The sequence below is a fragment of the Pinus tabuliformis genome, chromosome 5_1 (genome assembly GCF_031772625.1).
Source record: "Pinus tabuliformis cultivar Carrire ecotype Pingquan chromosome 5_1, CPIR1, whole genome shotgun sequence".
NCBI lineage: Eukaryota > Viridiplantae > Streptophyta > Pinopsida > Pinales > Pinaceae > Pinus > Pinus tabuliformis.
This window is the reverse complement of record NC_142305.1, coordinates 466,642,841-466,669,212: the sequence shown is the minus strand read 5'-3', so window position 1 is coordinate 466,669,212 and position 26,372 is coordinate 466,642,841. Positions and strand designations below refer to the sequence as shown.

Here is a 26,372-nt window from a genome sequence, read left to right as displayed (position 1 = left end):
AAACCAATTACAGGATGTTGCAACTTCCTGTAGTCTTTTTTATCAAAAATACCTAATTCTTTAACATAAAACTCATAAATCAATTCTAATGCATTTAACAACTATAATACTGTTAACTAATCAATTTCAAGGGGTCTAAGAGATGTGTGAAGGAAAAAGGTAGGCAAACGATGTGTTTCAAGAGGAAAAAGGAGGTCAAGGAATGGTACCAAGAAGGCTCTTCACTTGCCTCAGTTGTAGTCTTCTCTGGAACTTAGACCACTTCGCTACCTTTTTCCTCAAGGCCCAACCTTGTCTTTGGCTTTCCTCCAGTATCCTTCTTAATGCATTGAGTTGTTCTTTTAACTCTGCGATCTCCTTGTCACGTTCCTCTTGACTCATCCTCTTGCCATTTACCTTGGCATCTTCCTTCTTCACTTTTCTTCTATTGTGGTCTTCTTCAAAACATATGTTACATCTGTTATGAATATCAGTATACATCTTCTTCTCCATCTTCATTGGATCCTTACTCACTTACTATGAGCTGCATTAAATCCTCTGCAACAGCAAGTCCTCGATGTTGCCACCCACCTCACCAAGCTTTCCTCTATACTTGGTATTTTGGCAAGCACTTGGTTCTCTATTCGCTGGAACCTCTTTGAGCACTTCTCTCTGCTCCTTCTAGGCTTCAACTCATCTGCCTCTTCTAGGAACACAAGTGTCCTCTTGTACTTCAATCACAAATGAAGTACTAGGTTCTGACCACCTCTTCTTTCACTTAGAAAATCTTACCAGCATTCTTCATCCTTTAGAAATTCTACCCACATCCTTTGTGGAATTGCCTTTGTGAGTTGCAACACTACCTCTGCAGTAACAAGTCTCCTTCTTGCTACATATTCCTTACTAAGATTCTCTCTTCTGAACTCAATATTTTAGCATTTCTTTGGTTCTCTCCTCTTGAACCAATTGAGCACTCCTCACTCTAGCTTGCTGCAACTTCTGACCTTCCTTTGGTATCACCCACATATCAATGTTATTTAAACGAAAGATCATTCCAAAGATTTCAAAACCTTGCTTCTCAGTTCCCTCCTGAGAATACTCTTATCCTCTCTGTCCAACCTTCAATTGGATTCTTCAAGTTCACTGCCACTGCATGGCTTCACAAGCAATCTCCATCGATTCTTCACATTTGAGTGAATCTCCACTTTCCTCAAGGAACAAACATCATTATGTTTTCCTTATGCTTCTGCAATCTCTTCTTAAGCGTATCACTTACTCTCATCTTATCTCATCTCTTCTACTTATAAGATTCAATTAACCTGATCTCCTCTTTCTTTTGTAATCATACTTGTATTCTACACAATTCTGCTTTAATCAAAAAGAGCTTTAATTAGCTTTGATACCACAAATGACACAGGGTATATACCTTGCTATGCCCAGAGTACGCATATAGTATGCATATTCTCTTTCTACCAGGAATTCCTATCACTACCTTGGTCAAACCTTCATAAGCTAAGGTTAAGGTACTTCATTTAATCTTCAAGCAGAAACATTTCATTAGACTTCCCATAGTCTAACCCTTCATTAGTCTCCCTATCGAAACTTTATAACTTAACTATTCATTGAACTCAACCCAATCCTTAATCCCCTCACATATATAATCCTAGTTAATCCTTTATTAACCCTTATAACTCAATAGAGTATACCTTCAGAGCTTTCATCTTGTGATATGCAACAACCTTCCCCACCGTGGATTTCATTCAACTAGATCAACGGCTATCGCACTATCGCATCAAATCATTACGTGCCTTCGTCGCCTCTTGCATGCGATATGTGATCAGAAATGGACTTCAAATAAATTAAAGCCACGACTATAACTTATTAGGTCCACCTTCTCCACAATTCTTTAATGCCATCTTTCTCCACCGTCAATCTCCATCTCGATCTGATGGTTGTACTTCTTCCCGATCAACAAATCAAATCGACACTTTATAACCGTTGATCAAGATCTGCTTGATCTGACGGTCCACAATGATGTCGAGTGGACTACTTACGCAAGGTTTAACACATTTTTCGGACCCGATGGGAATTATAACCTCTCAACCTATAAAATTTCGGGTCCACCCTTACAGTTAATGCCCGATCAACATATCGCCAAATATCTGTTGGATGATGAGGCCTTTAAATCCTATGGTCCAGATCGATTCTCATCTTTCTCCTTCCGCCAGTACTTAGATTGAATCTCCACCATCCATTTCTTAACTCTATATTATGACTTAATCCTAGCCTCTCATCACGAACAAATCTCGTCCATTGAACTTCTACTTTCCTCTTCTATTCACTTGGGTTACTATGCCAATTCTTTAATGTTTTCAATGCTTTCGCTTCTTTAAGATTCTGGCCCTTCGTTGTTCCGTCACAACTTCTCTCCTTAATTTAACTCCATTTGCACCTTTATGCTCCTCCCCTTCACTGTAGCACTAAAAGCTTTCTTCTGTACTGACAGTGTGTGTACAGAGTTGAAACACAAACTCTATGGTTCTCTCCTCGAACCATTCACTGACAAACAATTCTACCTAACACTCCTTTTGCTGGAATTGTTATCTCGAAGACAACTCTACCCACAATCTCAACTGTGGAGCTTCCTCAACAACTTCTACCCAACCACAACTGGAATTTGTTCTATTACGCTTCTCTATAATCCGTCTCTGTTCTGCACCTACAACATAAGTTACGTAGAAACACTCTAGCCACACATAGATTATAATTCAATTACACAGTACACATTGTACAAACTCTGAATCGAGTTGTTTGTATTAATAAATGAGTATTTACACAAGAGTCTCTCTCTGGCTTGATTTTCTAGTCAGTGGCCTTTCTTCTCTTGCCCGTAGGCTTACAATCCGACTCTTTGACTCACTAGCTACTCTATAGCTACTTCTCTAACTACTGACTGACTAACTCATTCTCGCCTTTTAGGCTTACCTTTATACAAAAAGGTTCTGTTGAACTAATTCTAGTTCAGATCCTTAATCTGCTGAACTAACTCCTCAATATTCTCTAAGTCCACTTTTAACTCCTACTTATCCCTAAGAGTCCTCTCTAGCTCCTTGAATCATGAAACCACTTTCTAGTCCAAGACTTTCAATTGATTTCTAACTCTCTCAACATTATTGATCACTCATGTTCTCCTTCATTTGAAAGCATTTACAAATATCCTCACACTTATCTAATTAACCACTCAAAACATTAATAATTACATACATAGGAATCCAACTTCCTTGAAAACACAAGACCCACTATGTCTACTACAATACAATGATAGTTTCGAGTTAATGCTCCTACATCAGTATGCATGAAACCACATGAAGGAGGAATGTTTTTGGTTAGGTACAAACCAACTGATATGATTCCTTGTGGTCCTCCAAAACCATTTAATGTTGTTCATGGTAAGTAGAAACTATGCGAGGATGTGATAAAGAAATAAAGGTTTGCAGGAGACATGGAACATATGGACATGGATTCCTACAAAGTTTTTGTTCCTTGGGATTCTTATGCTAGAGCATCAAGAACATGGTTGATTGTAAGTTGAGAAAACCAAAGCATGGTTGAGGGTATGACAACAAAATCCAAAGCATGCCTATGAGTAAGAAAATAGTCATGAAATGATGATGATGGTGATGCACGAGTTAAAATTACTACTATATGTATTAATATATGATGGTTGAAAAAATCATGTGGACAAAGGACTTCTTAGTAGACCGACAATTATATAGTCTAGTTACCAAAGCATTTTGGTCGATGGTGCTTTCTTTATATGAACATCAACATTTTGGTAAAGTTTGGAAATGCTAGGTTGGACTACTGATAAACCTTGCTAATCAATAGGTTCTTCAATTCATAGTGGATTATGTGCTCGCAAGGATAATATATGCATGAAGTCCTTAGCATATCAAGATCAAGAAAAATAGTCGTTAAGGAGGATTGTTCCAATATATAAATCCTACTTTTCTCAAGTAAGTTGTTCTAATATAAAAATGCTATGTTTTTTATGTATGATTGTTGGTTCAAGAAGTTTATTATTTACATTATATCTAATTGTTTTGAGAAATATTTGCTCATTTACATGTTTCCTAAATTTTTGTGAAATTAAAATATTTACTCAAATATTAATTATGGAATCAAAATAATTTTTCTATTTTAAAATAACATACATTTATTTATATCACTATTTATTGAATATAAATATATTTAAAAAAATAATAATTAAGCTTGAATATATTATTGTAGTGAACTTCAAATATGATAGCAAGGTGCAAAAATATGAATAGGAGACAATTCAAAATTAACCATGAGTGAAAGCAGCTTTTCCTGGAAGTATGGACCGGTGAGAGAAAACTAAAATGTGGATTTGGTGTATAAATAGAGGATTATTAATGAAATCCGTTGTGGAAAAAATTTCGAAATATCGGATCCGTCTAGGAAGATGGAGTTTCTCTTCATGTGCAAGAAAAATTAAAATTTTCCAATATATGGCCATAGAAGCACCTCAGAGCTAGCTAACAAAATTTACAAGTTTTTCCCATAAATAACCGATGGCATTCCAAAGAAGTAAGAAAAGTTATAAGTTTTGTACAAATAATCATAATATTGGAATTTCCCCCAGGGCTTTGGATTGATAGTGAATGGGTGTACTATTAAGGCACTCTTTGCGATAAGTCACTGGTTCAAATCCCCTTAAGTGCTTACCTACCAAAAAAAAATCATAATATTGGAATTTGTATTTTCTAAAGCTTTATTTGCTTGTGAGCCAAATATAACTAGCATTTGCACCTAGTGTTGCAAAGGAAACGCCGTAAGGCATAGTGTGTGGAAGAATATTGAAACGTGAATAGGCTTTTGCGGGCTTTTTTGGAAGCAAGGGTCGATGAATTCGAGCTTTAATTTGAGGGAGCGATGCCTAAAACCGCTGAAATGGAATGCAAGCAGCCATAAATATGTATTGAACCTGTTTAGAGACCTTTGTTTGTTGTTGGAAAAAATTGTGGAGTTAAAGGTGAAGATAAATGAATGAATCCATGCGAACGACAACTGGGCAACCATATTGATTTGGAAAGGGCTATTTAAGAAATCATTATTCAAATGGGAAATTAAATTAATATGCGAACAACAACCGGGCAACCATATTGATTTGGAAAGGGCTATTTAAGAAACCATTATTCAAATTGAAAATTAAATTAATATGAAGATATATTGAAAACATGAATTATAATCACTAAAGTCAATTGATTTTGTAAACAAAATATGTTAAAACCCATTGACAATGAAATGGTTGTGAGGACATAAACTATCAAAATGGCATTGATCTCAAAACATCCCTTTTTAAGTTTGAAACGGGAAACACAAATAGTTGTGAGGACATGAACTATCAAAATGGTATTTGATGTTGAAACATCCTTTTTTAAGCGTGAAATGGAAAATACAAATAGTGTATTGTAACATCCTTTTTAAAGTTTGAAATGGAAAATACAAAGTGTGTTGTAACATCCTTTTTAAAGATTGAAATGGAAAACACAAAAAGTTGTGAGGAAACAAACAATGAAAACGGTATTTGATCTTGAAACATCCTTTTTCAAGTTTGACATGGAAAATACAAACAGTGAATTGTAACAAAAGAGGTTCGAGAAGGAATATAATAGTCTAAAGAACATTGTGCTTGTCATTCCATATTTGAAGTTGTACGAAAACATGGTGGAGGCAGCGAAGCAGCAATGGACCTGCAAAATTTATATTCTGTTAGAATTAGTAATATGTAAATCAGTTGCAGAAATTTATTAGTAATACTCTGCAGGTGAGTTGTGTTAAAATGAATCTGGAATGAATGGTAATGAAGTTACCTTTGCTATGGGGATCCATATATTGTTAGTGGAAGATGCATGGTGAATAACGGCATATTGAACACCATTGGAGGTCAATGCACAGCTGGAGATGCAGTTTTTTTGCTTGCCAATCTACATGTAGTTGTGCAGGTATGTTATTTCTGAGCCCATGTGGCCTGCTGCAAAAGAAAGAAAAGGTTAGAATGAGATGTACAGACAATATAAAGACATTCTAGTATTTGCTTTTTTACTAATATTGATTAAAGTTTGTTGTTGTTGAAAGATATGAAAAGTATGTTATGAAATAGAATGAGTTAAATAAATGGAGGAAACCTTTTGGTGATGTCAAAGTACGGGTTGGAGCAGATTATCTGGAGGCGGCATTGAATGAAGAATTTCTTCTGCGTGTTTTCTGCGAGCAATGTTTTTGTTGTCCTTCATTTTACTGTAACGATCGAAACTGAATGCGGGGTTAATCCAGAGATCTTGTAGAGAAGGCACTCTTGAAATAGCTGTGAATGTGAGACCTTGATGTTTTGTTTTTCCAATGTCAATTGTTGCTTTTGGAAGGGTCATACCTTGAGATTTATGTATGGTTAAAGCCCAAGCCATCTTCAGTGGAATTTGTGCACGACCATTTCTTTTTACTGCTGGAATAGGCAAGTGAGTGGGGTTTCTTTCATCCCAAGGAGGCCCAATGTACTTGGGGAAATCGACGACAACAAATGTTGGAATTTGTGGTGGTGCAGTTGATTCTTTGTAAAAGATGGTTACAATTTTTCCAAGGGAACCATTAACAAGACCGGTTGAAACCCAAAGGTTGGAAGTCAACATAACATTGCATAGCAATACAATTCGCTCAAGTTGCTCATCTTTAGAGGAAAGACTGGAATATGTGTTGTCATCTTCAGCAATGGGTCATGCAATAGGAGTGTTTAGAGATTTCATAATTTGCTTATTATGGACCGTTGTTTGAGCATTTGTTGGAAATAGATGCATGGAATCATGGAATGAACATATTTCTTCTTCTGATAAAAAGGAATCTGTGCGCGACATGAGTACGTTGTAGTCGTCGATTGTTGGATTTGCATCTCTAATGTTCTGGAGAATGTTCCTGAAAGTAACCTGGGCGATGTTGTCGCCTTGTTGACGAAATATTGTGTCTAATGTGATGACTGTGTTGAAGGTGTTCCACAGTGCGCTTCCGTGGCTCGTCCCTGCATATAGAGGTATGTCTTTGACGGGTGGTAGCTGACCGAGATCACCAACCAATATTATGGAACAACCACCGAAAGGAGTGTTTCTTTGGTGGGGAAATACCTCGCGAAGACGTTCATCAATATGGTTGAGAAGCTTTGGCCCAATGAAGCTCATTTCATCGATTAGTATGTATCTTATATGCCTGAGTTCTTCTTGGAATTTTGCAAGAGCACTACCTTCTAACGGCATAAGATCCTTTATAGGAAGGTGCAAAGCAGAATGGATTGTCGATGCTTGTATGTTGAAGGCAGCAACCCCTGTAGGGGTGAGTAGCATGATCGGTGAAGGTCCCAGGCTTGCAAGGCCTATGAGCATATCTTTGATGCAATTAATAACGAGGGATTTTCCCGTACCAGCAGTGCCTTGTATTATCATTCTGAGAGCTGGTAAATAATCCTTCCTAGCAAAATGATTAAAAATAATATTTAGAGCTTTTCTTTGCATTGGAGATAATGTAGTAAGGGTCGACAGGGTATGTTGATGTGTTTGAAGAATGCGGTGGATGGAGCGGCTATTCTCAATGAATTGTATTGCATTATTTTGTAGATCCAATGGGATAGTGGTATGATTCCAGTTATGGGTGTCATCAAAGCCACGAAGACCAAGCATGTCAAGGTCGTTTATGAGAAGCTCATTTGTAGGGTGTAATTGGGAAAGTAATTCCCATTCATTTATTTCCATGGTGTCTGTTGGATTGGCTTCATTCATAGTTGAGGTATCATTTGTGACAGATTCAATATCAGATAGTGTGCGGAGTTGATGCCAAGGATTGTAGAATGGGCGAAATGTTTGCCAATTTGCGATGAATTCTACAGCAGAATCTCCTATATCTTGTACAATACGGCGAAAAGGTTTGTATAGCATAAGTTCAACCCTGCAAAAGTCAGCGTAGCAAGGTTCTGTTGTGGATGGTATGGAGGAGTAACGTGGTATGACCCGAACAATTGCTTTTGTAGGCCTTTGTTTCCATTTGTTTGTTCTGCGACGAGGATCATATGACCAGGATCTTGCCAACTCTATTAGTGATGTGGACTCTAGGGTAGAAGGGCGCTGGATATATGTATCTATGAAGTGCGGGGATGTAGTGGAGGTGGTATCCATTTGTGGAAGGCGCATAAGAATTTTTTGGTTTACATTTAAAGAAATGAATGGCCGACTACATAATGTTAAAGGTAATTTTTGCAGCATATGGCAGGTTTCTTGTGCTCCAATGTCACGATCAACAAGGGTTTCTACAAGAAATTTTCAAAATGCGGATGTTGCTGGGTCAGAAATGGGTGAAGCCAGGACAATTCTACGTAGCATGTCGTGGAAGCTTTCAGATTTTTTTTCTGCTTTGGATGCATATTTGGCGATATATTTTTGTACAGCGTGTATGGAGAGTACTGGTTGGCAGTCAACATTTGCACGCCAAATAGATAGGATGGTAGGGTTATGGCTATTGAGTCGATCGTCGTTCCGAGCAGGGGTGTATGTTTTTTGGCCATTGGAATCAATGAATAAGGCCGATTTTGGATGTAATTCCCACGGTGCTTTATAACGACATTGGAGTGAGGATCCATTTTTTCTTAGGCACGTGCTTTCTGAGCATTTTGTGTGACATTCAACACAATTGACGAGCTGTTCATAGTCACTGAAAGGATTGGTTCTGAAGATTTGCGGTGTGGACAACAGGCAAGGGTGTTCGGGATTTGTCCAAGCATTTGGTTGGTTTGAATTCGAAGGAGCACGAGGGTTCCAAGCAGAAATATATTTGTCGAAGAACTGCCTTGCAATATCGACTGCTTCTGTGTCTTCCCAGTTGAGATTCTCCATATCAGGTGCATTTTCTATCCAAAGGAAACCATGGATGTGCGCAGATCCCCTATGTTGCCATTCATACCTAACAAGTATGCGTTTTTGTAAGATAATTTTGCAATAGATGAGGAATGTTGTTTAGAGTTCTTGGAGGAAAAAAAATGTGGTAGAATGCGTACCTGTACCAGTAATCTTTTGTATTCAAGTGTTTCTCCAAGATAATCTCACGAAATGCTGTGAATCTATGGTGCATATATAGTGATGTTAAATGTGGGTTAGAGATAATGTTATCATTTCTCCACTTTTGTTGTTTTCCAATATCAGTAGGAAGACATCCGGGCATGACTGCATGAAGATCAGGCCATTTTGTATCAGCTGCACTTAATGTGAAGAAGAACGTCGGGCAACCGAGTTGAGATATCATGTCCATTAGTTCATTTTTAGCTTTGTGCCAAAATGACCTTGTTCCACGTAAACAGCTACCGAATCGCATGACTTGCTTTGCAAATTGCTCATCTGGAAATTGTTCTAATCGAATGTTCAGATCTTGAATAGATATTGGAAAGTTATCTGTGATGTTTTTTTTCACAAAAATCGACGTTGTTGCTTGACTGCGATGCCGCATCATGAGATTATATATGTAATAACGAAAGCGTGGGTGGCTTCCAAATCTGTTATCGTAGTAACGTATGAGATGAAGTGCATATTCATGTAACTGCACAGCTTTCATTCTTGGCTGATTTGGCATTGCAGCGCCTGTCGGGAAAAGGGCAGGGAAAGCCATAGAGAGTAGACCTTCTGTGTTGTATTCATTGACTGGCGATAAACCAATTGTTGGCCACTCAATTGTAGTATCAGATTGGTGGTTGTAAGCATGCAAATAATGGTGGATTTCTTGGATTTCTGTATTTGTATTGGGTATGATGGGTACGAACGATGATGTTTGGCCAGCGGACGGGTCTGTGAAATCTTCGGTGAGCTCATGGGGTGGTTCAAGTGGAAGGCGAACAGTGGTTTCTGTAGTATTGGAATGGTGAAGGGAGGAGGAGACATCGGTGGGGATTGCTGGTAAGGACGCTAGTGCGTTGGAATCAATACGAACATTCTTATAGTATGGGTCATTAGCCAATTTGTATTCTAATGCAGCGAGAACGCGATGTCTACTGACAATGAAATCATAAGCCTTATGGTCATTACTATGACGCGTGACAATTAGGATGTCCAAGTGCTCAACACGTCGTGGCAACATGTTTGCGATTTTTGTTATGTCTTGAGGAAAACAAATTGTGTGGCCACTGTATTTATACTGGCCACCACGTGCATGTGTTACTTGCAGTATAGGATTAACCCTAGCAATGAGCATTTCTTCTATTTGTGAAAGAGACGTAAGGGCAGCTGGTTGAGGGCCAGGGTCCATGTTGTTTGATAATGAGAAGCGATGACCCTTTGTTTCAGAGGCGCATCTGGAGCAGCAATACATGTGGTTGGAATTGCGGATATGTATTCCAGGATATGATTCAAGACAAATGGAGCATGGGCATTTAGGTGGAAGTTTATCAAGCTTTGAACGGAAATCTCGATGTGCTTGATCAATATAAACATTGCTGAAAGCATGTGCAAAGGAGGGGTTAGGGCAATGAGGCATGGATGTATTTGTTTGAGAGGTTTGCTGAGAAGATAAAGAGTCTGATAATTGCAAGGGAGGATTGTTTTCAGGGTGGGCCATTTCAGACGAGGAAGGTTGGTCACCCTTTTGTTTTTTGTGTTTTTGACATTCTATGATGTTTTTTTTTGCTTGGTAAAGCTCACGGCGCCATGCATTTATTCGTTCTTTATTTGTTACATAGTATCTTCAAGCACGTTCATTATTAGAAGAAGAAGCCATTCGCAAAATTTATGGTACCTATAAGCAAGGGAGAGGAAAAGAAGAATGTTATTTGGAGACAACAACCATGTTATTGTATGAAAGCAAAAGAACGGTAAAAAATGCAAGCGAAATTGAAAGAAGGGGAAAAAAATCTAAGTTCTGAACAGTGCCATGTGAATTTTTTTATTTGAGAAATGTTTTTGAAAGAACGTATTAGTATTTTTTCTACATACATGTAGGTAGTTTCATGTGTAAAGCTGATAAAAGGAAAAAAAATGTGATTTTGTCTACTAACATAATGCTAGATACAATGGAGAACAAATATTTATTTCAATGGTATATAAGAAAATTTCATAAGAAGACATGCAACAATATATCTTGTAAAGTTGTATTTATAAAATTGGACAATAGGAATTGCCAAAAAGCAAGGAACACATTCTGCAATATTTATCTACAATGTCGAGATGCTCTGAATTTCTCGAAGGATTTTTTTGCATTCTGTCGTGAAATGCAGTTTTTCTTCTTTTATGATAACGCATTTCAATCGTGGGACTTCTTTAAAAGTTTCTGTCTTCACTGATAGTGTGAAGATATGATCTGTCCATAGAGCTCTAGAGACAATTTCCTTGATTAGTTCTGGATCTGAAGATAAAAGATAGAAGTCTTTGGCATTATTTCCAAGAATTGTAGAGCCCGCGTCTTCGAAAGCAACAGTTGAAGCCAATTCACCAGTGTGATCTTGTATGTCGATTTTCAATAAGTATCTGTAATCACAGTCGCTTACTTCAGTGTTGCATTTTGGACAGAACCACACCCCTGTATTTTGTGGAATAAGTTTTTTCATGCATCTTTTCCCACCAACAATCGAGGGGCAAGAAATGTAGTAAAAACTATCCATACCAATTTTTGTTATTGTGCCCTTTAATTGGAAAAATGTTGGTTTCTCTAAGGAATCCATACTGTAAATGTCAGCAATTGTTATTTTTTTTTGTTGGTGGCAAAAAGGAGAGCTTGTTGTCAAAGATGTAGAAGCAGCAGTCGAGCCTTCTTTTTTAAACCACGACTTTAGCGCATGGGCCTCTTCAATGTCAGGATCTACAAGAACAATGGATCTCGTTGTAGTGCCGATATTGTTTCCATTAAATTCCCCAACACGTGCAGATTTGATTGCAATGATGGGGTTATTTCCTGTAGCACATAGGGAGGAGATTTCCTGTGAAACGGCATTAAAATTATCTCCCCAAAAGATTGTATCTATGCTATACCCTGACATGTCTCGAAGCTGTACTGTTTGTTTATTGACTTCAGAGCCATCTTTTCTACGTATAGTGCATACACGGGAAATGTTTGTGACAACACGAAGAATATCAACAATGGAGTTGACATTTGTTGTTCTGATATCATCAATTGATTTTATACTGAATCGCACTGTTGGATTATGTTTTTTTTCACTGACAACATGTTCTATGGTAGATGTTGCATTCAACAAAATTTCCCAGTCATTGTTCAAGTGGTTGTTTTGCTTATTAGCCATTTTCACATTCCCTTTAGAAACAATGTAGACATTTCCATTTTGGATTTTGTCGAAAAAATAATCTGCGACATTGTTGAAACATGTAATATGTATTTCTCCACCCTCTGTATCGAACAGGTCAAAACCAAACACTTTACCGGGTCCATATTGATTCTGAAACTGTCGAAGAGATGTTTTCCTTTGGACGTATCCTTTTATGCACCAGTTTGAGTGGTAAGGGTTTAACGATTTGATGGGAATTTGAACCGGTTGAACGGACGGGGTTGGAGTAGTTGGAAGAGGGCAGTGCCTTTTTGATGGAGGATGTGGATCCGATGAGGATGGAGAGTTTTCATCAGATGTGATGGGGACACTCATAATTTTTGGATTGCCAATTAAGGGTGCATATGAAGCAGATATTTCAAAGTCTACTAGCTTTATAGACCTACACGACAAATGAGAGTCAAAGGAATAACTGTTAGAAGCGGTTGTGTTATAAGTAAAAAATGTTAAATTTGAAATAAGAAATTTATAACAAACTTACGTTGAAGGACCAATAGCTGAGGTAGTCCAACTTTTAACATTTATAATAGAACCCTTTTGTAGCAAGCCTGTTGCTACGAGATCATTGAAATCTTTTGGAAGCATGATGTGTTTCTTATGTGTTCCGTTTGAAATTGCAGTATGATATCGTGGAGTTGAATTTTGCATTGATTGTATTGGCTCAAGTTCAGCAATTTGTAGGTATGGTTGAATATGAGTTGATCCAGATAACATTGAGGAAATTGCATTTTCAGTGAGGTTTGATGTCATTTTCTGGTACAAAACAAAACACAAAAATGTTGAAAGAAGCATGTTCAGTTTTTTTCTAAATGAGTGGGCATCTAAGCTTGTAAACATAATGAAGAAAAATATTTATTACAACAACTTGTATACGTTCATTTTTTTTTAAGCATACTTCCACGAAGCGCAGAGGAAGGAGAGGGAGAAACAAATGAAATAGAAGGTTTGGGGTAACTCTAGTATCATCTGGTTGCTGATTTGATTGCCCAAGAATCATGGTGTTTTGAATGACAGAGGTCGAGAAAAGCCATACCAACAGGCGAAGTGTAAGCCCTGGAAGGGACAATGTAGCCATATGAGGTACACCAACATCTCCCCTAGAGGAAAAGGGAGTAGGATTCCCCCAAGGGAAAATCCTTGATTGGTGGACTCCATTTTGTTAAATTGAGACCAACGAGGGAGCATTGATGTTATTCCGATTTGAATAAATTGTATGACACTTTGACACAACTTGCTTATTCAATTTTTAAGAGACGAGAAAAAGCTAAAGACGATTTTAGTCGCCTTCGATTTGGGCAACTCTAGTATCATCTGGTTGCTGAGTTGATTGCTCAAGAATCACGGTGTTTTGAACTGCAGAGGTCGCGAAAAAGCATATTGGCAGGCCAATTGCAAGCCCTGGAAGGGTCAATGTAGCCATATGAGGTGCACCAACATCTCCCCTAGAGGAAAAGGGAGCAGGATTCCTCCATGGGGAAATCCTTGATTGGTGGACTCCATTTTCCTACCCTAAGACCAACGAGGGAACAGTGAGGTTATTCCGATTTAAATAAATTTTATGACACTTTGACACAATTTGCTTTTTCATTTTTTAAGAGTCGAGAAAAAGCTAAAGATGACTCTAGTCGCCTTCGATTTTTAACGAGCCTGAAGTGACAAGTGCTCAGATGGTCCAGGTTATTCCGATTTAAATAATTTTTATGACACTTTGACACAATTTGCTTTTTCATTTTTTAAGAGTCGAGAAAAAGCTAAAGATGACTCTAGTCGCCTTCGATTTTTAACGATCCTGAAGTGACAAGTGCTAAGATGGTCCTTTTCTTTTAAGGAGTCCGAAAAGGAACGAAAGTGTCTACTCTGGATATCTAGACAGGGGGATTACCAAACCAATCGCAAAACTGCAGAATACTTTTTATGGTACGGCAGTCAATCTTCCCGAATGTTGTGTTCAGTGCATTGCGATCGATAGGGCGGCAGACACGGCTTCCTAAGGATAAAGGATATAGCCTACTGTGGTCTCCCAATATATACTCGACGGCACGTGGGAGCACAAGTCTGTACTGGCACTTCTCATTTCAAAGAGGAGGAATCACCCAACCTACAATGAAAGTGATAGTTACCAGGCTTTACGACGCCGGAACACGTCTCTAGCCTAGACTTCTAAATGGTGTGCGTTAGGTTCCAAAGCATTTTTATGTTTATTGAAATGTATTTTACAGTTGATCTTTCTTAAGAAGTTTGCCTTTAAGGTTGATCGCATGATGTACATAAACAATTCCTAAATATACAATCTAAGATGATAAACAATCGTTTACTTTCTTTTTTGCAGTGAAAATCCTAGCTACTAAGGAAAGAGAAGCGAAACTGTTTGAACATAGAGCAGAGAGCACACGCAAAGTCCTAAATCAATCTCCGCATGCATACTAAATGTAAATGTACATGCATGTATTTGTTTTCCGCTTTCTTAATGTGTGGATGACAAAAAAAATGCCAAGTGGAATATAATATCAATACAGGGATATGAGTAGTCCAGAATTCAGACAGACATAAGCAAAGGTATTGAAGTTTGTATCTAAGATTTTCTAGAGTCTGTTCACTAAAAACAAGACAGCCACGATGGCACCACTTTGCATTAGTTTAACACAAAGGAATAAATTTTAAATTATCAAGAAAGCATATATATAACTAAATCATTTCAATCGGAAAATAATTTTGAATGAAATTTATAAGACTCTTTAGTTGCTTAGTGGCTAATGTACAATTGATGGAAGAGGATTTTGTATCATGGCCCATGGATGAAATAGAAATGAAGCAAAAACTCGGAAAGGAGATTAAGGTGGTTACCGGAGATGAAGCAATACAGAAAACGCCCAGAAATGTCCCTCAATGCTGAAAGTTGGATTGCCCAGTGACAAAACAGTGTAGGCCAAGGCAAAGTATCTGTATTTAACATTGTTGTGTGAGTAACCAACACAAGCTGCACAGTGCTATGCAAATTAATAGTGTTTGCGAGAAGAAAACCCAACATAATCCACACAATCTAATCCTCGCGAGGAAGGTTTTGCAGGGATTTAAAGGTTTTCTTATGTTATAAAATCCTAGGCAAATGTGGGTGCCCGAGCAAATAAAAATGTTTACCATAATACCCACTTACTATTAAGCATTGTCTCCAAAGGAACTTGAACAATATGATAAAAGACTGATCTTTTACTTCTATAATATACATAATGTTAAATATATGAAAAACACTTTCTGCTTTCAAGTAAGACTCTATAGTTGTTGAGTGGCTAATGTACAATTGATGGAAGAGGATTTTCTATCATGGTCCATGGATGAAATAGAAATGAAGCAAAAACTCAGAAAGGAGATTAAGGTTGTTACCGGAGTTGAAGCAATACAGAGAACGTCCAGAAATGTCCTTCAACGCTGAAAGTTGAACAGCAACTACAAATTAGTTTGCAACTGGTTCACATATAGTAAAAAATGGATATTGTCAGATAAAGGTAGGGAGAAATTCAATAACAAAACAGAGATTGAACTACATGCAAGATGATCTGAGAACAAGTAGTTTAATATCATCTTTTAATATAATTTGATGGTTAAAAAAATATGTTGCATCATTCAAAAGTTATCAATTCAAATTTACAGATAGAATATGCATGACTTTGCACACTAATAATAGAATATGTATAACTTTGCAAACTTAAATAGTGATTTCAGAAGTAAAATATATAAATACATTTTATGAGTCAAATTACTTCCAAAGTTAACAAGATTGGATCTCGTTACAAGAACTTCCAGCTACCTTGTTGTAAGACCTTCATATTTGAAAACATTTTACCCTACTTATACTCTGTAATTGAGAGTATAGCTAGAATATAAGGTTGTACTTCGTTACATGGGAAATATATATATATGCACATCAAAGCCTGATTGAATAACCTGATAGCATAGTTCAAAACACCAAGTTGAAGCCTGTCTGATTATAGTAGACACCCACATTAACAGGTGTAATAGATGAACAAATATTAGATAATATTGACACATCGTTCACTGTTGATTCGAAACATGGTGCAACTCCTAGCTCATCAAACAAGTCTATAGTCATTGCCTACAACCCAGCAGTGCCTCCACACACTCGTGGTTGATGCCTAGACGACAAAAACACATTCTTTAAGTTTGTGTACTCTCAAACATTTCGAATACTCCATTGGACCCAAATTTAACAGAACCCCAAATCGGAATTACCTGTACTGCCATGGACCCAAATTTAGCAAATTCCCAAAACAAAATCAGATTATATGCATGGCTCATCCAAGAAGAGTCAAGATGGTTGCACAGTAAATCAGGAGGGAGATAACAGATATGCTTTTGAGGGACAAGATATTACAACAGGTCATTCTTTCAGAGACTGCACTAGGAGCAGACAAGTACTTATCTTCACTAAAAACAATCAGTGATGTTGAAGTGTGAGTCTGCCAAAAAGGTACATTTATATTCTGTAATGTAAATACCATTTTATGTACCTTTCTATTTTTTGTTTTCTCTTGACATATCTATTTTTGTAAATATAAGAAGTATTTTTCAAATTTAAAAAAAAGAGAGATCATCTGTAATCTCTCCAATTGCCCTTCTAGAAAGATCATTTTGGACAGATCCTCGACATCAATAGTAGCATGTAATTCTCTGATAATCATTCTATTGGAAGAAAACAAACTCTTAGAATAGGCAAGGGTTCTCTACTCTGTCCATCTTGTGAGTTCTAATGCATTGTTATTGAATTCTCCAAAATCTAAATAGGATGGAAGGTGAGATCTGATCCCCTCCTATTGCCAATAAAGTCCCAGTAAATACACTTAGTCATGGGCTTCCAGGCTTCCCAAAGTTCAAACACTCTTGAGGACAAGAAATTCCTATATTCTGAAGTATTGAGGAGCACAAATGATTCCACATAGTGAAAAGTGACCCTAAATTTTGCTGATATGACTGCATTACATAGTCTCTGTGGATGAGTTAAGCTTTCCAAATGGGGCTCTCCAACAAGACTCCTTACTACCCACATTGTTGCCAGAATCTTCGATATCAATAAGCCCTTGTCAACCTTCTAGCTTTGGCATGATGCAGAGATGCGAAGAGAGACCCCATTATCTTCCATACTTAGCCTATAAGAATGCTCTTAAAATCTTCTCCAGCTTCAGAAATTGAGATTGGATTGGAAACCAGCAAGAAGCATAATACATGTGACCATCTTGCAGAATCTTGGAAGTGATGGTGAGCTTTCCAACAAAAGGAAGGTCCTTGTAATGCTAATGTAGAAGCTTAAGCTGCAACTTCCTCATGCACCATTCCCAAAATGAAAGAAGGAAAAGATGAATTCAATGGAAGAAATCAACTGGGCAGTTGAAAAAATAATCAGAATGATGACCATAATGATAAAGCCCAGTTATTTTCAGACCCAGCAGAGGAGAATCCATTTCTGGTGCAAGAATTAGTTCCAGCTGTTGTCACATTGTCTACTTCCTAGTACCTGCATTCTTAGCGTCAATACGTATTCAGACAGTTGCAACACCAGTTTTTCTCTGATTTTTCCACAAAACCCAGTTAGTATTATGGTTTCCTTGACACCCACAATTTCCATAATTTCCACATCTGTTGGAACTGTCTCATCAGCCATGACTACATCTGATCTCTCAGAGGACTAATTATTTTTAACTATTCACAATCATGGGCTTTTTTGTTCTGAAGACAATGAGTTGAGTTCAGCAGTAAGTGGTGATAGCGTGCTTGGACCCAGACTGCAGCCCCTTTGGTCAGGGAAGCTGATGTCTCGATAATGTGACAGCAAGGTGAACTCTTACCTATCTTTCTACCCTTACAGGCCAAAACAGAGGGCCTTTTAAAAACATTTTACCCTACTTATACTCTGTAATTGAGAGTATAGCTAGAATATAAGGTTGTACTTCGTTACATGGGAAATATATATATATATATGCACATCAAAGCCTGATTGAATAACCTGAGAGCATAGTTCAAAACACCAAGTTGAAGCCTAGATTTATATTTAATGTTGCACAAATTTGGCAGAAAGCATAGGATAAACCACTGACAAAGTTAACAAAGCCTGATTGAATAACCTGAGAGCATAGTTCAAAACGCCAAGTTGAAGCCTAGATTTATATTTAATGTTGCACAAATTTGGCAGAAAGCATAGGATAAACCACTGACAAAGTTAACAAAGCCTGATTGAATAACCTGAGAGCATAGTTCAAAACACCAAGTTGAAGCCTAGATTTATATTTAATGTTGCACAAATTTGGCAGAAAGCATAGGATAAACCACTAACAAAGTTAACAAAGCCTAATTGAATAACCTGAGAGCATAGTTCAAAACACCAAGCATAGGATAAATCACTGACAAAGTTAACAAAGCCTGATTGAAGCAGACTTGGAGATGGTAGTATGGTGCCAATAGGTGCCAACAGAAATCATGAAATTGTTAATGCTATTTGATTCAACCTAACAGTGATGTGCTATCAAACTCCTCCAGCTGAAATGCATGCTTGAAGACGTCAATTCACAAGTTTTACATGCAATAGCAGAAAATAACCATATGCATAGCCTAGCCATTGAATAGAATTCAATGTAACAATGATGTGCTATCAAACTCCAGCTGAAATGAGTGCTTGAAGATGTCAATTCACATATTTTACATGCAAAAGCAAAAAATAACCATATGCATAGTGTAGCCACTGAAAAGAGAATGCAAAATAAAACACAATATATAAGTAACCCGGTTTTTCTCGCTACTTTAAAATGCGGCTGGGATGGGTTTTCCACAACTACAACTACGCTAATAGATTGGGATTTATGCATTGTTATCGGTGATAATGATGTGAAGTAAATATCATTCACAGAAAATCGGCAGCAATTAGAATAGTACTCTGTTCTCGACATTCAAGCACACAGAATAGTACTCTGTTCAAATTGACCGGATAGAGAGTTCATAATAGTACTCTGTTCAAATTGACCGGATAGAGAGTTCAAATTGTCAAACTCCAGCTGAAATGAGTGCTTGAAGATGTCAATTCACATATTTTACATGCACAAGCAGAAAATAGATTGCCTCTTGTTTATATCTTCTAAAAATGTCTGATTATAGTAGGCACCCACATTAACAGGTGTAATAGATGAACAAATATTAGATAATATCGACACATCGTTCACTGTTGATTCGAAACATGGTGCAACTCCTAGCTCATCAAACAAGTCTATAGTCATTGCCTGCAACCCAGCAGTGCCTCCACACACTCGTGGTTGATGCCTAGACGACAAAAACACATTCTTTAAGCTTGTGTACTCTCAAACATTTCGAATACTCCATTGGACCCAAATTTAACAGAACCCCAAATCGGAATTACCTGTACTCCCATGGACCCAAATTTAGCAAATTCCCAAAACAAAATCAGATTATATGCATGGCTCATCCAAGGAGAGTCAAGATGGTTGCACAGTAAATCAGGAGGGAGATAACAGATATGCTTTTGAGGGACAAGATATTACAATAGGCCATTCTTTCAGAGACTGCACTAGGAGCAGACAAGTACTTATCTTCACTAAAAACAATCAGTGATGTTGAAGTGTGAGTCTGCCAAAAAGGTACATTTATATTCTGTAATGTAAATACCATTTTATGTACCTTTCTATTTTTTGTTTTCTCTTGACATATCTATTTTTGTAAATATAAGAAGTATTTTTCAAATTAAAAAAAAAGAGAGATCATCCGTAATCTCTCCAATTTCCCTTCTAGAAAGATCATTTTGGACAGATCCTCGACATCAATAGTAGCATGTAATTCTCTGATAATCATTCTATTGGAAGAAAACAAACTCTTAGAATAGGCAAGGGTTCTCAACTCTGTCCATGTCCTTTGATCAGTATCCCAAAAACCATGCCACAGAAAAACACCCTTCTTGTTGAGTTCCCTTGGCTAAAATCTTGTGAGTTCTAATGCATTGTTATTGCATTCTCCAAAATCTAAATAGGATGGAAGGTGAGATCTGATCCCCTCCTATTGCCAATAAAGTCCCAGTAAATACACTTAGTCATGGGCTTCCAGGCTTCCCAAAGTTCAAACACTCTTGAGGACAAGAAATTCCTATATTCTGAAGTATTGAGGAGCACAAATGATTCCACATAGTGAAAAGTGACCCTAAATTTTGCTAATATGACTGCATTACATAGTCTCTGTGGATGAGTTAAGCTATTGAAGTTTGTATCTAAGATTTTCGAGAGTTTTTTCACTAGAAACAAGACAGGCACGATGGCACCACTTTGCATTAGTTTAACAGAAAGGAATAAAGTTTAAATTATCAAGAAAGCATATATATAACTAAATCATTTCAATTAGGAAATAATTTTGAATCAAATCTATAAGACTCTGTAGCTGCTCAGTGGCCAATGTACAATTGATGGAAAAGGATTTTCTATCATGGTCCATGGATGAAATAGAAATGAAGCAAAAATTCGGAAAGGAGATTAAGGTTGTTACCGGAGACGAAGAAACACAGAAAACGTCCAGAAAATGTCCTTCAATGCTGAAAGTTGAATGGCCCAGTGAGAAAATACAGTAGGCAAAGGCAAAGTATCTGTATTTAACATTACTGTGTGAGTAACCAACATAAGCTGCACAGTGCTATGCAAATTAATAGTCTTTGCGGGAAGAAAACCCAACATAATCCACACAAAGGAATAAAGTTTAAATTATCAAGAAAGCATATATATAACTGAATCATTTCAATCGGGAAATAATTTTGAATGAAATTTATAAGACTCTATAGTTGCTCAGTGGCTAATGTACAATTGATGGAAGAGGATTTTGTATCATGGTCCATGGATGAAATAGAAATGAAGCAAAAACTCGGAAAGGAGATGAAGGTTGTTACCGGAGATGAAGCAATACAGGAAACGCCCAGACATGTCCCTCAATGCTAAAAGTTGAATTGCCCAGTGACAAAACAAAGTAGGCCAAGGCAAAGTATCTGTATTTAACATTGCTCTGTGAGTAATCAACATAAGCTGCACAGTGCTATGCAAATTAATAGTCTTTGCGGGAAGAAAACCCAACATAATCCACACAATCTAATCCTCAAGAGGAAGGTTTTGCAGGAATTTAAAGGTTTTCTTATGTTATAAAATCCTAGGAAAATGTGGGTGCCCCAGCAAATAAAAATGTATACCATAATACCCACTTATTATTAAGCATTGTCTCCAAAGGAACTTGAACAATATGATAAAAGATTCGTCTTTTACTTCTATAATATACATAATGTTAAATACATGAAAAACACTTTCTGCTTTCAAGTAAGACTCTATAGTTGCTCAGCGGCTAATGTACAATTGATGGAAGATGCTTTTCTATCATGGTCCATGGATGAAATAGAAATGAAGCAAAAACTCGGAAAGGAGATTAAGGTTGTTACCAGAGATGAAGCAATACAGAGAACGTCCAGAAATGTCCCTCAACGCTGAAAGTTGAACAACAACTACAAATTAGTTAATATCATATTTAGCTTGCAACTGCTTGACACATAGTAAAAAATGGATATTGTTAGATAAAGGTAGGGAGAAACAACTGCAAATTCAATAACAGAATAGAGATTAAACTACATGCAGGATGATCCGAGAACAAGTAGTAAAAAAAAATTACCACCACTTTCTCCAAGGTGCGTAGATATCGAATTCAGCTGTGCCCTGTTCTCATAAAGGCACTTAATAGCTTGCCTCGATCTTACAATTTCTTTTGCCAAATTCTGCCCAAGAAAATATTGACTCATTAAAGTTAAAAGCAAAGCCTGTATAATGATATTTCTACTTTAAAAGAACAAACATTTTGCGTAATAAAAAACCTGGGAAAAGAAGATCTGAAATAAAAGTAACCCTCAACAGAAAAATTTCATCAATACAATAGGCACCAAATCCTAGTTCATCACATAGCAGAATTCAACTTGCTTAGACACATCTGCTGTTAGTTCTTTAGAAAGAAGTTCGTTTGCTGCCCTTGCTCCCCTGAGGACTTAGGACACACACTACTAAGGAACAGAATTTGTTTCCATTTGAAAGGAATTTTGATTTTGATTTTGAGCTAGCAAAGCTCATGGCTCAAGCCTCATATGCAATTCCATGCTCATTAGGCAAGCCATATTCTCACCGTACCTTAGGTGGTCCACACAAAGATATCTTCATGCTTATACTTGTTCCAGAAGGGAGAAAGCTCTTCAATCCCCTAAGAGGGCAAGTGATTCCTCCACTAATGCCATGAAAATTTATTTTCACCAATAATTCTTAACAATAACGTGCATAGTACAGCATAATACATTTTTCCTTCTGCAAAGTGCAGAGACTTGAATCTTAGAAACATGTAAATATTACCAAAACAAGAATAAGGGGAAGACAAATGATAACAAAATCTGAAGACTAATATATCTCCTTTCAGGAAAATATCTAGTTATTAGAGGCATACCTCATATGACATGTCAATAGTGCCTTGGTTACTATATGATTAAATGTAAATGAAAAAACTCTGAATGTGTTAGATGCTGAAATTTAGAGAAATTTGTCAATGTCTTTTGATGTTACATTCATAATTTAAAGTGATTACACAAAACTTTTGGCAATTTACTTTGAGGAGCAAGAACAAAAATTTTTGTTTATGGATAGAACAACACATGATTACAAGAAGATCAAAAAGAAGCAGAGATCGTTAAATCTGAAGCCCTGCAAACAATACACAACTATCTGCGTATTACATGAATGCCAGAAAATATCTCGTTGTAACAACTTTAGAGTCCACTCTCCTAAACAGAGGCAAATACACAAGATAGAGCAACATGTCATTACATAAGAACTGTTAACAGCAGCTTGGCTATATGTGAGAACTGCCAACAAAATGGAAAGTGTTGGCATTAATCCAGGGAGCTGGTAAGATCATGATTCAGATTTGTGTGAGGTGAATCAGGTGGACAGGCTGGAATGAACAAACAAAAAAGACCACTATTGACATTGTCTGGAATTTCATTCTCTCGAGTCTCAATACCCTTGGATGGATCTTTCAGTTCTTGGAGACCTAGCATCCCAGTTGGCAAGTTGTAAAAGTATGGTTGAGGATATTGATTTCGGATTAACTACATACAACTAAGAGGCAACTATATTTCTACAATATGTATGTTTTGGGTTGATTATTATGGTTTGGCAATTGTGTAGGAAGGAAAATGGGTTGTCTATTTGTTATTTCTTTTGAGATGCTTGTAACTATTACTTATATTGAATGGATAATATAATGTTCTTTTTGTCTCCTAAAATGTGCTTGGCTGTATGAATTGGTCACTCCATATTAACTTACAGAATTTCAATTCTCATTCTTGGTTGTTTGAATTGGTTACATGTATATTAACTTACAACAATTTTTCTGGGAATATTCCTATCACACAAACATTGATATTGTCAAGTCTATACATTTTATCTGATGGGAGGACGGACTTCTATATGGGTGTCTGAAGGAACTACATAAGATACTACCATTCCTCCTACATGCTGTAATGCATAGTGTATATCAGGTATACATACACAAGTTTCAGTTCTTTATTGTCCATAGCGTAAAGCAATTACAGTTATATCAACTCGTAGTTATTCATACTGGAAACGATGGCAGCACATCAATGATACAACCCTGGCTTCACTAAAATACTAACTTGACAATATATATAAGCTCTATCAGACATAGTATTATTTTCATTAGTATCCTTCATGCTTATAAAAAGTATGTTATTGTTTTGAGATCTGAAAACACCTCCCAGGTATTGTTTCTGATAGGGGAAGAAATTTACAACCACACATTTTTAAGTTCCTTAAGAAAAATACTTGAGGAGCTGCATCACAAAGCACAGACTTCCTTAGACTCTTGTGTCAGGTCTGACCTATAGTTTTTCCAGCAATTATCACCAAGGACTTGCACTGTGCCTCGTCTCCTTGAAACTCCGTTTGCAAAAAGAAAGCTCCCGAAAGGTCTTATCTAACCAGAGCTCTGGTCTTAGAAGGATTATACCAGGTTGGTGTTAAAGGGTCTTTCCTGAGCTTTCCAAAAATAAACTTCCCTTTGCCAAAAGAAATGCCCTGAAAGGTCCTATGTAAGTAGAACTTCAGGTCCTGAAAGGTTTTATATAAGTAGAGCTTCAATCATATAAGCTTAGCCCTTAGTAGAGCTCTGGTCCTAAAAGGCCAGCCTACTAAGTCATGTCCCAAAAAGACCTTACCAGGTCTTAGTAGCACATCAATGATACAACCATGGCTTCACTAAAATACTAACTTGACAATATATATAAGCTCTATCATACATAGTAATGACAGCTCAATAGCAATAATGTATTTATGCAAGGAACCCAACACATTCTTGAAATCAGAAATATCAACTCAACCATATTTCAACACTTGAACTATAACCTATAGCTTAAATATTTGGAATAATGGATCATGAGACTCCAGAAAATAGGCTTTATTTAATTGCCAATTATTTTCATTAGTATCCTTCATGCTTATAAAAAGTATGTTATTGTTTTGAGATCTGAAAACACCTCCCAGGCATTGTTTCTGATAGGGGAAGAAATTTACAACCACACATTTTTAAGTTCCTTAAGAGAAATACTTGAGGAGCTGCATCACAAAGCACAGACTTCCTTAGACTCTTCTGTCAGGTCTGACCTATAGTTTTTCCAGCAATTATCACCAAGGACTTGCAGCCTGCTAAGTCATGTCCCAAAAAGACCTTACCAGGTCTTACTTGAGCATGGCAAAGAGTTAGTCCTAAATGGTCTGAGCTAGAATGTTCGATTGAGAACAAGTTGATGTATCCAACTCTGGTATAACTTGATTGACATAAAAAATGTAAGAGGGTAGTCCAGACTCCAAACTGATAATAGAACCTATGTGAATCGCTTGATGCTAGTCATGAACCAATGCCTTTGGCTACAAGTATTCTTTGATTTTATTAATTTAGACAGTGGAACTAGTCCAATAGAAAAAATGAAACCCTAACCTTAGCAATTTCATTCTAATACCAGTTGGACCCAACTCTACTCGAAGATATCTCTGGCTAAGGAACTATAACTTTTGTTGTTTATATTAACCGATACTGAGGTTCTAACATCAAATAACATCATTCTGATTATTTCATATTTGGTTCATTGATTACGAATGTGGCCCATCAATTGTTCACAGGAAATGCTTTGGGGAAATTGGTTTCTATAATTATAAATTCCAGAGCAACATGTCATTACATAAGAACTGTTAACAGCAGCTTGGCTATATGTGAGAACTGCCAACAAAATGGAAAGTCTTGGCATTAATCCAGGGAGCTGGTAAGATCATGATTCAGATTTGTGTGAGGTGCATCAGGTGGACAGGCTGGAATGAACAAACAAAAAAGACCACTATTGGCTGGTTGTAAAAGGGCTAAAGACTACGCTGAACAGATTTTGTAATGATTTGGGAAACCACTTGAAGAACAAGTTGACAACCCTGGCTTCATATACAGCGCTGGCTTCACTAAAATACTAACTTGACAATATATATAAGCTCTATCAGACATCGTAATGACAGCTCAATAGCAATAGTGTATTTATGCAAGGAACCCAGCCACTGGTCATTAATGTTGAGGCACACAGATCTTCAATCAAACATTCTTTCTTCAGAGCCATTGACCAACCACTAATTACAGAGGAAATGAAAGCAATTACTTACAGAGGAAATGAAAGAAATTACAGTTTTATGATTCGAATCCAGAAACCAAGAAAGAAACGAAACTGTCTGTAATCTTACCCGGCTGCTGTCGTAGCGTGGCTTTGGAGGAGCGCCTTCTCCTCTGTAGCAGGTGTGAACCCCAAACCGGTGACCAGAATCTCTGTCAGGATTACAAGCCACATGAAAAAGCTTTATAAAAGACTCCATTACTTCCTCCAGGCAGC

The 26,372-nt window shown here is 37.1% G+C and overlaps 1 long non-coding RNA gene across 1 annotated transcript; it reads right to left on the bottom strand.

Moving 5' to 3' along the window:
* Window positions 1-5,441: 5,441 nt before the first annotated feature.
* Window positions 5,442-26,372, bottom strand: LOC149165520 (uncharacterized). The gene is made up of 4 exons (XR_016260336.1): window positions 26,227-26,372; window positions 22,064-22,166; window positions 5,877-6,037; window positions 5,442-5,756 (listed from the first exon to the last, which is right to left on the bottom strand). It is a non-coding gene; the product is annotated as an uncharacterized LOC149165520 (long non-coding RNA).